We start from the raw sequence: 13,677 nt of genomic DNA on the forward strand, positions 1-13,677 counted from the left end.
TATTGTTTGACTTAATCTTATAAGCTTCACAATGCATTGAAGCAGTGCCGTAGCCAGAAATTTCTTTAAAAGGAGGGTCAACTTTTATTGTGTGTGTAGGGGTGAAATAAAGTTATAGAAAAATAGACTTGGCCATGTTATTTCATACATATGAGTTATAAGTTATTTTCTTACATTTCACATGAAATGGCGTAAAAATGTGTATGTTATTCAAAATATAAGCGTACATTTCATTGAATTATATTCAAAAATCAGTTGAAGAAATGCAATTAATTCAGTGCCTGTTTCTCGCTGGGGCTCACACATTTCGAGGTGTTGTTGTCTTCTGTTGGCTTCTGCATTTTAGTCTTTTTCTCTCTTTTCGCCAGAAGTGAAATTATAATTACACTTATCTGTTAATCACAGCATGAAGATATCGCCAAGTCTATAATTTCAAGTTGTCATTTTGTATATTTTACTTTTTCATCTTGTCGAATTTTTTTAATATAAAATTGAATACCCTGATGAAGAGAGATGCAAAGTTATCAAATGACATAGCATGCTTCAAAACTCATTTTGATCAAGTAATTATATATAATTGCTATACATAACAGGTCGAATACTCTAGCTACGTTTCAAACAGAGAAGTCGGAAGTTTTTTAAACCTGTGGTGCTTGAGTTGATCTTTGTGTAGAAAATTTTCATTTCTGAATTAATTTTGAAGGTGCTCGGACCGGTGCTACTGTAAAATGAACGAGTGGGCATCTAATCCAACACTACAAAATACTGTGGGTGCTCGAGCACCCACTGCGACCCCGGCTCCAAGGGCCACTGGTTTCAAAGAACGCGATACATAAAAGGGGCCCGAAAATTCATGTTTGCCTAAGGCCTTAACAGGAACGGGTCCCGGTTTAATCAACACATAATTTCGTTAATTCGTCCTGCTTATTTCACTCTCAAAAAGTTTCCAGAAACATGCACATGGGACTATGATAGTGACGTGGACACGTGAACTTTGCGCGATTAATTGGTTCCGTAAAATAGTCGCATAAAGTGAGTTGAATTTAACATGGAAAAGATAGGGGGTTGGTTTTCTTCAGAAGGTTTAAAACAATTGAACCCAATAGCAAAGGAACTTTTTTTAAGGAATTAATTATTCGGATTTGTATGAATAAATCCCATGAATTTAGGCAATATGAAAGAATTAATGCTTTTTCTGTTTTCACCACTTCTGATTGATTCTAGTGAGTGTGGATGTTTTCTTTCCTGCCAAGGTCGTCTTAAGAGTGTCATGGGCCCGGGCGAAGGGAATTTTTTGAGGCCCTACCTGACAAATTCTCAAAAAATTCAATTACTTCTCATTTTCCTGCGGCCCCCTCTTCTCTTGACGTGTCCGGGTGAGCCCATGCTTTAATACGGCACTGCTTCAAGACGAATTCTGTAGGTTGGAATTCCTAAAATCAACCTTCAAAAATCTCGTTATAGCAAAATCGCGTAAGGGCGAGGGATACCTGTATATGCAACTTATGAAAATATTGCTTCAAAATATAGTTTTGAATCAGTGGATTCGCAAGAAGAATTCAAAGCAGCTTCTATATATAATATTGGTAAATTTTTAGGAACTCGTTTTTTGCACCATTTTACAGAAAAAATGTGCTCTTTCTCGAGTTTCTATATAAAGTTTTTGAACCAGCAGCTTGAAATTAAAACACTAAATTACTATTCTCGATATAATGATGAGTTTACTCGTTTTTTCCAACTGAAATTTTTTGAAATATTATCGTTAAAATTATATTTATTTTATTTCAAATAATTACGAAAAAAATAAAATATCATTCATATGCAAGTACAAAACCACCAAGGAGACATTAGTTCCATACTGGTTGTTACAATCAAAATTCTTGACAAATAAATAGAAAAATTATAATTAATGAAATAAAAGTAAAAATATGTATTATAAAAATAAGTGAAAAATAAACAACAGAAAACAAAAGAAAATAAAGGGAAAGGAAAGAGAAATGTAATTAAATTTAGTATAACAATAGGGGTGGTGGCAAGATATACACAATTGGTGTGAATAATAAACATGTAACGGGGTTGAAGGTGCTGTGACGCTTATGCGATATGAGAACATGAATCAACATATGCAGAATACAATAATGTACATCCGTGCCAATTCAATGCAAGCAATATTATATGGTTTTAAAAAAAAAGAAAATGTTTTTCTCCCGTGGAATTCTTTTCTCGAACTTCGAATTTACCGCATTCAGTAGACTTTCACGCCATCTGTCGCTCGCTGATCAAACAAAAAGAAAATTCGCGGAATATATAAAAAATCCTATACAAAAATATTTCTACGGTTTTTTTTTTTTAAAAATAGGTCAAAATCGTATTAATTAAACAAATTTCGAAAGTATTTATAAGTTTCTACTTCAATTACGCTTGTGCCCTCGTGGCCTAATGGATAAGGCATCGGTCTCCTAAACCGGGGATTGCGGGTTCGAGTCCCGCCGAGGGCCTGTGTTATTTATTTTTCTCTCGTTGTTTCGGAATTACATCGTTCGGATATTATCGATCAATTACATGATCGGCATCCAAAGATCTTCGAAAAAGGAAGAATCCTGTTATATATTACATCTGCAAAAAATTCTACCGAAAGAATGCCAAAGGAATTCAATTGTAGAGGTAAAATGATGTATGGTCACATCTATAACTGGCGACAAGATAAATTCTGTACTTGGTGAAATTCCGTAAATGTCATTGGTAATAAACAATTAAGAAAAGCGATTAATGTCGATCGAATAAACACGATGTTAAATTAAAATTCTATATATGTGATCGTTTTTCTATTAATTTTATCCATAACTAAATAATTAGTAAATTATTATTATTACTAGTTGACCGTACAATTTTATATTCATATAAATACCTAATCAACTGTCGTTATTTTCATGCTACAATTATCATCATTAAGCTAGATTCCGTTACATGGACTAAAACCACTTGAAAAAAAATAACTGTGAATTATTGACGAAATTCTAAGTCATCGAAATTTAAAATTCAAGAAGTAAAAATATTATTAAAATCGTGAATGTTCAATCAAGTACTGCTCGTGATTATCGGTCAATGAAGGATATGTATGTGCTGCCATCTATTGCATCCGTATCGTAACAAATCGTTTAACTTGTTGAATGTTATTCCTCATAAAGTACATGCTGCATAAAAAATCATTTTCTTGATATTCAAATTGCAGTAGATCCCCCCTTATAACGTTTTTCGAAATTCCCCCTTCCCCGTTCTAAAAAGAGAAAACGCTTTAAATGGGAAATCTTAATGAGAATTAGAGTTGGGACCACGAAAATAAGTCGTACTAAGCGGGAAACTTTCTAAGTGGGAAATACGTTATGAGTGGGACCCACTGTAAATCAGTGCCGTCTTAACGCATGGGCCCACTCGGACACGTCCTCGAATGCACAAGGGACTCATGAATGTGAGATCTGTTTCAAAATTTTAACGATAATTATTTTATATATATATAATTGGTAGGCAATAATATATATATTTCTAACCAGGTAGGTCGCCTCAGAAAAATCACTTGCAACGGGGCCCGTGATGCCCTTGAAACGGTCCTGCTTTATATTGTTTTTAAAACGTTACAAATATATATTTGAAATTGCATTTACTTGTTATAGTCAGTCAAATTTTATGAATTTGAAAGTTTTTTTCAGAAAAATGTTTGCGTACTTTCAGACGCTAGGGAGTTTTCGATCATGTCGCTATATTTCCATAATTTTCTCTCTTTAGGCTTAAGAAAACAGCGTGATTTCTACCTACCAGAGCTACAGTTTCGATAATTTATCTCATTTTCATTGCTTTTCATTTCATTTACATTCCAGTCCAGTGGTGGATTCATGGCTTTACCACCTGTGAGATATAAAAATTTTGCAACTCTTTTGTCCCGTTCTACTTTGATTTTTTTACCCACACTACTCTTGTCCACCAATTATTAAAATTTGCGACTAGGACTCTAACCCGATTAGCCCCCCCCCCCCTTCCGTAAATATTCCAGTAGTCTCTAATCTTTGCGCTCCTGCGGGAGCACATGCAATTTTTTTTTAATGTGGCGTCGGAGTTTGTGGTGCTGTAGGTGTGCTCACGGATCCAAGCACCCCAGAATTGCTTTAGAAATGAAAATTTTCTACATAAAGCTCAAGGAGAGAAACCACAGACAGTGCGTGTTAACGCATTTGCCCAACAGGGCATGGCCCGGGAGGGGGGCTCTCAAATATGAGAACCGGTTGAAATTTCCGAGAAATTACCGGGTAGGGTCTCAAAAACGTCACTTGGCCCGGGGAGAGGTTGAAGATGCTCTTAAGACACAGGTTCGAAACATTTCCGACAACCCCGATTTTATTAACAGCACAGCTGGCACAATTGTTAAAATTTATTGTCGAAAAAATGACTACTTCATGACAAAAAGAAAAAAAAAAAATGGTGAGCACCACGTTGGCAACCGCCTCTCTAGTCGATAGTAAAAAACTGTGTACCAAACAAATGTGTGTTTATCCCCTTTATTTTTTCAGCCTGTGCATGTCTCAAGTTGTCAGTTTACCTCAAACTTACATGAAAAAAAATTGCCATGAAATATTTATGAGCATAATCTAAATGTCCGACGAGAAATAATGGGCCTTTGTTTGCGGACACATCGAGAAGCTTACCGAAATATTTAGTTGTAACCATGTATAGAGTATGAAAGAGGGTTCCCCACACCCTCTCCTTCGAACTGAAATTATGGCGTTTTTGACAATAAAAAGCGAACCTACTAACTTTGAGAAAATCATGCCTGCACTACTGGATGTTCAAACCATTTAATGTTTTTCTGTGTCTAACTTTCTGTGTCATTTTCACCCCTTTGCGAATCGATGACGTACGTTTGTAACAAAATCATAGATGCCAAAAACCAAGAAGAGCAAGGAGGTAGAAATTCACAAAAGATGAAATTAATAAGTTCGAAAAAGAGGCAAAGAGATCAACATAAATTCAAAAAAGGGCAAGATGAAATTCAAAAAAGAAGGTTTTTTTTTTTTTTTTCTTAAAGCAGGTAAAGGAAAAAAACTGTTATTTTCAAATAACTTCAACATCTTGTCACGTTTTTGTTGTCAAGCCCTAAAAACATGGAATGATGAATACAATATACGTCAGGCCGATACAAACTTATTGGGTAGATGACAGATAATCAAAAACACAATACACAATGTGCCTCCTGCCACCCCCCCCCCCGTTTTTAAAAAAAGCATGGGGGAACATTTGCTTCCTTTACTGGATCTGGATTATCCTTGCATACATTTTGCTATGATTAAGCTGACCATATTTCCTCGAGAGAAATACGGGAAATTGGAATTCCAAATACGGGAAAATACGGGACATCGCCAATTATCAACAAAAAATGACGCCAAAACCAAAAAAGTTGCCAAATATTGTTGAAATTACGGAAAAATCACAATGGTGGGAAATGAATCATTACTGCAAATTGCAGTGGATTAAAATGAATTCCACGAAAAAAAAACAACACAAATGTGGGAGATTAATATTCTCATTTATAGTTGTAATTATCATAAAATAATTTATGAGTTGAAAAATAATGTCAATCTTTGACTTCAATAAAGAATAAAAATTCAAGTAGACTTCGTGTAAAATACGGGAAAAACCGGGACACTTTCGCCAAAATGTCGGGACAACCAAAAAAAAAAAACCAGAAAATACCGGGACTGTCCTAGAAAATACGGGATGTATGGTCACCCTTGCTATGATAGGCCTACCAGAAAAAAATAAAATAAAAAATAAATCTATTTGACTGTAATTCAGCGCGGAAATGTTTATTTCTCTGCACCGACTGTCACTTCACACAAAAACTTGCCTTACACACACGATAGATTAAAATTTCTGGTAATTCTAATTGAATGCTTGCCATTACTTTTTTATTCATCACAAACGCTCGGAAACATCACTACTAACGCCTCAAATAAACGACATATAAATGTGACAAAATGTAGCCCATAGCCTTGTAAAGAAAATTCACAATAGCGTAGAGTTTTATTTCGTTACCATCGTGTGTGTGTGTGTGTTATACAAGGCCGGATTAACCATTAAGCACGTGTTTAGGGCATCAGGAGAAAAGGGGCACCAGAAAAAATTATCAAATTTTTCCTTTTTCTTTAATGTACAATTTTTTCCCGGCATCAACGATCTGGTAGAAAATACTAAAATTTTAAGTGCATTTGATTGTAGATTTGAAGATCTTAATTGAAAGGTTGACCAGGGCCGCAACTAAGTAAGGGTGTGGGGGGGGGGGGTCCGAAGCTTAGAGTGTTGGAGCAGAAAGTTTACTCTTTTTCCGTTAAAAATTACGGGTTGAGAGCGCCCAAATGAATAGACTCCAAGCGAAAGAATACATTTTCGTTTTTCCAGTTGCGGCCCTAAGGGTGACAAAATAAACTAATTTCGAACAAGAACTCGTATTAATGCTTAGTTTTTGGATAGAGATTTCACTCAATTTCCATAAAGTAAGCCCACTGCCGTCTCAAAAGCATCACAGGCCCCTCCGGACGAAACAAATATTTTTTGTCCCCCAACTAGCTATAAATACCGACCAATCAATTTGCATACTTAATCTCACCAAAATTTTATCCAGATAAAATTGTCGTGACGCCTCGACGGACTTAGGGCTCCCGAGCCATGGCATCACAGGGCCCGGGCAAAATGATTTTTCTGAATTCCCACCCCTACTCACCTAAAAATACTTTCTTGCCAATTTTCCTACTTACTCTCGAGAACTGTAAACAGATCTAATTGTCACGAGGCCCCTGAGCCATGCGTTAAGATTAATAGTAAAGGGGACGGGGTGAGGGACACCAAAGTCACTTGAGTGCTTTGGGCCATCATATGGGTGTTAATCCGGCCCTGTCGTTAGACCTCAGATAACGATGGTGGCAGAGTCTTGGATAGTAAATTTCGCGCAATTCAGGATTCGGCCCGACTTCTTATTCTAATGTTTCAACGAAATAAAATATTGTATGTTGAAATATACTGTACATATGCAAACATGCAAGCATATTGCGCACATTGAAGTGAAATTCGCCGTTTTTTATACAGGACATTGTATAAAAACATTTATATACACGTTTATTACAAACGTTTACATACAAGACATTGTTTACTTATCTCTGAGCATGCAACATAATTTTTTTTTTCAAGTAGTGAATCTCAAATGATTTTTCTTGAGTATTGCTCCATACGTTGGGCAACCATACTCTTCACCCCAAACTGACAACGTCGAGGTCTTCGAGAAGAACATTCTCGCATGTATCTCTCTCCACATGACAACTTACTTCCCTCATTCATGTCGGCATGCATTGCACATTTGTGACATGGACGTAAAATATACTTTAGTATCATTCGTCTATTGCAGTGGTCAAAGGCGCGTTTATGCTTTTTTCCGCCTGTGGGCTGCACGAAATTTTTTTGCCCCGCCCTTTTCCCATTATATTCTGATTTTCTTGACTACTCTTTCCTCGAATTTCCCACCCTTTGATATAACCCGCTTGGCCTTCTCCCACTAATACAAGTATACCTGTGTTTCTAAGTCACTCTTTTAGTCATTCACATGTTTGCACGCTGTTTTGGTGACTCACATGTTTACACACTGTTATAGTCACTTACAAACTTGCACACGCTTTAGGTCACTCTTTCAGTCGCTCACTGATATGGTTCCTCCCTTTATAGGTCGCTCTTTTGATCATTATCATGTTTATACATGCTCTAGGTCAATTTTTTTTTCTCATTCACATACTTGCATGAGCTCTAGATCACTCTTTTGATCATTCACATGCTTTCACACTCTCCAAGTCACTCTCACTCGTTTGGTCATTCACATGCTTGCACACGCTCTAGGTCAGTTTTTCGGTCGCTCACTGACATGGTCCCTTGCCTTATAGCTCACTCATTTACTCATGCTCTAGGCCACTTTTTCTCGGTCATTCACATGCTTGCACGAGCTTTTCGCTTTCTTTTTTTTTTTTTCGGTCATTCACACGCTTTCACACCTCTAAGTCACTCTTTTGGTCACTCATGTGCTTGCAAACGTTCTAGATCACCCACTGACCTAGTCCCTTACTGTCTCGGCAGATGCAGATTCATTTAGTGTTGCACAAATTAATGCCGCCCTTCTCCCATTACATTAATTTTTTTGGAAACTCGTTCCTCAAATTTGCCACCCCTCTGAACCTGCCGCCATGAACTATAGCCCACTAAGCCGCCCTATAGACACACCACTAGCAGTGATCGTCGAACTTTTGGGATGAAGCAGCACGTTTTGGGTGAAAATTTCATCGCGGAGCACTGATTTTCGTCTAGTAATTGGCGAATAACTCGTTTTCGACAAGTAATTTTGACGCTTGTTGACCGCCGTTCTCTCGAGAAATTGCACATGCGCCCGTAAGGATAGAGAAAAATTAGCATTGTTCTTATGAATTTAACCAGAACATGATTAATTAATGATTTCAATTGAGTAAATTTTCAGATGCAGAGAGCAATTTTCGACTGGGTGATGGTGTTTCCCCGCATTCCTTACGTATAAGAAATTATTTCTGCATTCATGACTTTCAACGGTTGGCAAATATCATGTAGCAGCAGTGTTCATACAGTAGAACCTCTCGATAACGGATATCATGGGACCGAAAATTTTGTCCACAAACGGACAGGGCCTTGGTCAAATGCGAATTTTTTGGGCCTCTTATATATAGTGCTCTTTGAGGCGGAGGCGTACGCATAAGAAGCATTGCCTAAAATACAAAAGGCAGCCAATATTTGGGCCCTGAAAATTTGTTAGAGCTGCGCACGTGCCCCTTTGCCCATGCGAGGAACAAGCACTGCTAAGTGCGAGTGTCCGTTAATATATCAGCGGAATACATTAGAGACTCGTTTCACGAATTTGAAAAGTGTTTGTCAACGGGAGGTATTAGCTAACACGCAGTGTCCGTTATGGGGGTTTCCATTGTATCATGCATTTTAATATCATCGGTAAGAGTAACTGTAGTGATTTTAGTTGAGAGTAAATTTTCAGGTGCTGACAATGCGCTCTCTTTAAACTTAGTAGAGCATTTATAGAAAATTTATGATGTAAAAAAGTAAAACAAAAAAAAGTTTATATCTCCTCGACTCCCTTTCCTCATACAATACAGAAACACTATATCATGATATGTGTAAGTTGCAACCGGATCATAGCATGTTGTAGCAAATCTGTTCCGTTAAAACTGTATATTTTAATTCAGTATATAATATCATTGCTGTAAACGTATTAAAAAAAAGATGTGTTTAACAAAAAATTGTCTCACTTCAACACACTCCCTTGTTTTTTGTTTCAAATTTAAATGATGGCTGGCAAAAATGAAGATCTTTGCCAGCCAACATTTAAATTTGAAACAAAAAACAAGGGGGTGTGTTGAAGTGAGACAATTTTTTGTTTTTAAATTTATTTACCAATTTGCTCTTCATTTTCCCTTGTTGGGGTTTTTTAAAAGGTGTTTCATGGGTTCAATCTATATACACAGCACGATTTCGTTCATTCAACTGAGTATTGATACTGAAATAATCAAGAAGCGAGTAGCGTTATCAAAGGCTCTCTGCGGCACTCAGTATATATATATATATATAAAAATAATCACTTTTTCAACTGCTTCGATCCGTGTTTCTCAACCTATGGTCTACGAATGATGAGGTTGGCACCATTGGCGGATACAGGCTCCTTGAATAGGGAAAGGGTGAATCATCACGAAAACTACCCTATTTCAACATGAGCACCCCTTCACCCGTTTTGATGTAGCCGAGCTAAAAAAGGCGCTTCAAATGTGTTTTATGTAACGGAAACTGTCAAACATTAATTATGCACTGTTTGTGTTGCATTCTATGTGTTATGTCAAAGTTTTCGTTTTACGACGCCACCTTTGAGTGAAATTTAACTTTTTTTTTAAATAAAAAGAATAAATACTAAGACATGAAAAGTATTTTACTGCAAACTGCATTTTTTGTCAATTGATTTATTAATTTTAAAAATGTGTCCAGAACTTCTCGTCCACCTGTACATGACACTGAATAATGTGAAACAATTCATTCTTTTTTCAGACACGTGTTAAGAAAGAATTGAAGCGAGAGCACAAGATTTCTAGGGGAGATTTTAGTGTACCAAAATTTCTCTCTTCTCTGGAATCTTACTTAAAAACTGAGGAGGATCCAGAGCGAGGAACAATCTCCCCGCTGTGGATCCTCGGCAGGCGGAGCAACGTGCGGGGAATGTGTCGGGCTAATCCCGACAAATTCCAGGTTACGTGTGTGTGCGGTCTATTCTGAATAAAATAAGAGTACTGTACTTCTTTTTCAATACGGTACCCATTGTATGCCAAAACGTAAGTCAGAATTTTATTTGCTGTTCCCGCTGGATTTATAATTTAATATAACACGATTCCAAGAAACTACAAATGTTAATGTTCAAAAAAATTTGGGGGGGGGGGGTGGTGAACTAGATCTAAATTAGTAGAAACTCGCAATCATGGGAAGGCCCTGACAGATAAAGCCCTGTATAATACTGAAGTTAAATTAGTAGGAAGGTTATCCGGGTTGTACGAATTCAACAAAAAAAAAAAAGCTCGGGAGGAATATTGAGCTATTTTAGAAATACCTTGTCTACATAAAAAAAAATTACAATGCAAATTTGAACAGTTTTAAATGTGTATTGGTAATTGGATGCCTAGTTTAATATTGATCAGCAGGAGTGCATTGAGATTCATGGGCCCCCACAAGGGCGGGGCTGACAGGGCTCTAACCCTGGGACAATTCTCATCTTTTGCTTATAAATTAACTATAGAGGGCCCGTGGAAAGTCTGACGGGGGTCCGCAGAAGATCCCAGACTAGAGGCTCTGTTCCAGGATGTGGGGTCTACGTTGAGATTGAGTACGACCTGATGGAACTTCTGTTGTTCAACCTAATACAGCGGACTCTTGTTTTTTATGAACCCGTACGTGAAAAACTAGTTAGCGAAACCGAAAGTTCGTAAATGGTGGACGTTTAACCATTTCAGATCCTGTACACACAAACAAACGTGGGGGTTGCTTTTTCTGGCTGTAGATTATTTTTTCAACCTCAGGAGGATAAGCCGATTTAAAAGATCGTAGGTATAGAAACATGTTGAATATGAACTTTGGGGCCTTCATCAGAAGAAAGCACATGAAGTTGAACTTATTTTTTTTGCAAGGTGGCTTCCAGGAGGTGGTGTCTGTGGAGAGAGTGCGATGTATTGCATAAAATTTAGCAATGAAATTCTAAAAAAAAATTTTACGTGTATAAAAATATACTCTGCATCATCATAGCTGAAAAAAATTGAATGACGAATTACTTCTTTACTTATGAAGCTCAAAACTTTGACATGTCAGGACTAAATGTTGTTTTTGTTTTTTCACAAAAAAATGTGAACTTATAATAATGTGAACTAATAATTTTAAAGCAGTTTCTGATGCTGATGCATTTTTTTTAAATGTTAGTGGACAGTTCTTGCATCCTAAGAATGAAAACCGTAAACATTCTTTGTAGTATACAGATAGATATCATTTAAAAAATGTATGCTTGAACAATAAAAACATGATGATGCAATACAGATGGATTTCAAAAAGCTGTCTGGAATTCACATGGTGATGGGCTGCATGAAATGTCCCGGAATAGTCTTGGAGAGGGGGGGGGGCACGATGATGTTGATCATTTAATCATTTTTGTCGCACCACGGTCATTTTTCTGCACACGAGGGCTAATTAGACCGGGACCTACAATTTATTGCCGATTCCGAACGGCAGGCTTGTTTTTTATACTCATCGAGAGGTTGGTGCGCTAACCCCTCGATGGGGGACTCTCTACGGTAGCAATTTTTTGCTGCGGTCAAGTCGCCGTTTTTTGTTGTACCCCTGTGTGAGGAAAGTTTTCTGACAAGGACGAACCGGGCATCGAACTCGCGACACCTCTAAACATCCTTTGGTACTTTAGGCGAGCATCTTATCGACCTGGGCTACCGCGCCCACGATGATGTAAATTCATATATGCATATATACATTAGATCAATCAACTTCACCTTTGATGCTGGGGGGCAATGCCCCCCCCCCATATCTCCGCCCATGACGAAAATGCTTGCCCGGTCACTTGCTAAATCCATATTCAAGTGAATAAAATGAAATTTCTAAAATTAAGTGCAAGTCTCAAACTCGGTATGGATATTTGACGGAAAATATTTTGTTCCACCTTTTTCTAGCAACTTTATGATTTGTATTTCTTCTTTGATAGTTAAAACTTTGCTTTTGGGAATTTTTCTCCAAAAAATAAAAACATACGGGAAAAGACTAATTGCAGTGAAAATCCTCACACTCAAACACTGGAGTTTTTATTGGAAGTAAAGCAAGAGACAAATTATATATATATATATATATATATATATATAGCCATTTTTAAAAACTTCTGAATGGTCAGTTTCTCTCTTAACTCATTTCTCACTCTAATGTTTCTTTTTGCCTTTGCTACTTTTCATTCTTCCTTCATTTTTGTATTAGTTTTTTCAAGTTTCCTGTTCAAATTGCTCTTTAAATCTGCTCATTAAAAGTGACATAATTGCCATACGATTAGCATTGTACCAAACCAAATACACTCTTGCTAAAAGCGGGTTCATTACAAAACTGTATTAATATCTGAGCAAAGAATCAAACTACTTTTATCCATATCACACCAAGTGACATTTTTAACAGTTGAGAAACCCAGGTCCTGTAGTTTTCAATACAATTTAAAAAAAATAAAAATGTGTAGAAATTTATATTTTTATTGCATTTTTTGCCGCTGTTAAGAGGTTCCATATTCCCGAAGGAAAAAACTTTAATTAGTAAAGATTGAGAGCCAGTTTTGACAATAAGTTTGAATAGATAAGCATCAACCTTGATGCTACAATTAAACATAGAATTTAACCCTAGATGACTAAACATTCATGTGTGTAATAGACTACTAACTAAATTAGTTACTAACACTGATTTAAGTTTAGTTATTTAGAGTAAAATGTGTATCCAAAGTGGGTAGTATTCTATTATGCTGTCTCATTTATTTTGAAAAAAAAAAAAAATTATGCAGAAAAACATACATTTAGTGAATTCAAGCCCTTCAACCGTTGTTGAAAATGTTTTCCTTGTTCCGTAGCATGTTGCAATATGCTTCAGGAAGTTGGAGTCACATTTCACAATCTAATGGTTTTTCTTCAGTGAATGTCGTCTGAAAATATTCAACAATATGTTTGAATGTGCTCTTAGTAGGCACAGGAAAATCTGGAAATCTGTTTTTGAAACATTTCTGAATGGTTTCTTATAACGATGAATGAAAACAATGCCCCATAATAAATGCATGTTTCTCTGCACACAGCACAGTGATCACATTTTTGCTGTGCATTTGGCTGCTTCACTACTAAATTGTCTCACTCATCTCACAACCTTCATGGGGGATTGTCTCCCATGAATCCCCTGCGAAAACCCCCAAAGCAGAATGTTTTGCGATGTTCTGCAACGAGCCCTCAGCTGACTGAAAATGTTTTGCTGCGGTAAAAATTCGAATATATGCATATATAATAG

General features: G+C 36.7%; 1 non-coding gene across 1 annotated transcript; it reads left to right on the forward strand.

The window, feature by feature from the left end:
* Nucleotides 1–2,425: 2,425 nt before the first annotated feature.
* Nucleotides 2,426–2,498, forward strand: TRNAR-CCU (transfer RNA arginine (anticodon CCU)). Its single transcript has one exon. It is a non-coding gene; the product is annotated as a tRNA-Arg (tRNA).
* Nucleotides 2,499–13,677: the final 11,179 nt, after the last annotated feature.

The sequence above is a fragment of the Pholcus phalangioides genome, unplaced genomic scaffold, assembly GCF_987345545.1.
Source record: "Pholcus phalangioides strain wild (caught in Gottingen) unplaced genomic scaffold, Ppha-v1.0 ptg000011l_1, whole genome shotgun sequence".
Classification (NCBI taxonomy): domain Eukaryota; kingdom Metazoa; phylum Arthropoda; class Arachnida; order Araneae; family Pholcidae; genus Pholcus; species Pholcus phalangioides.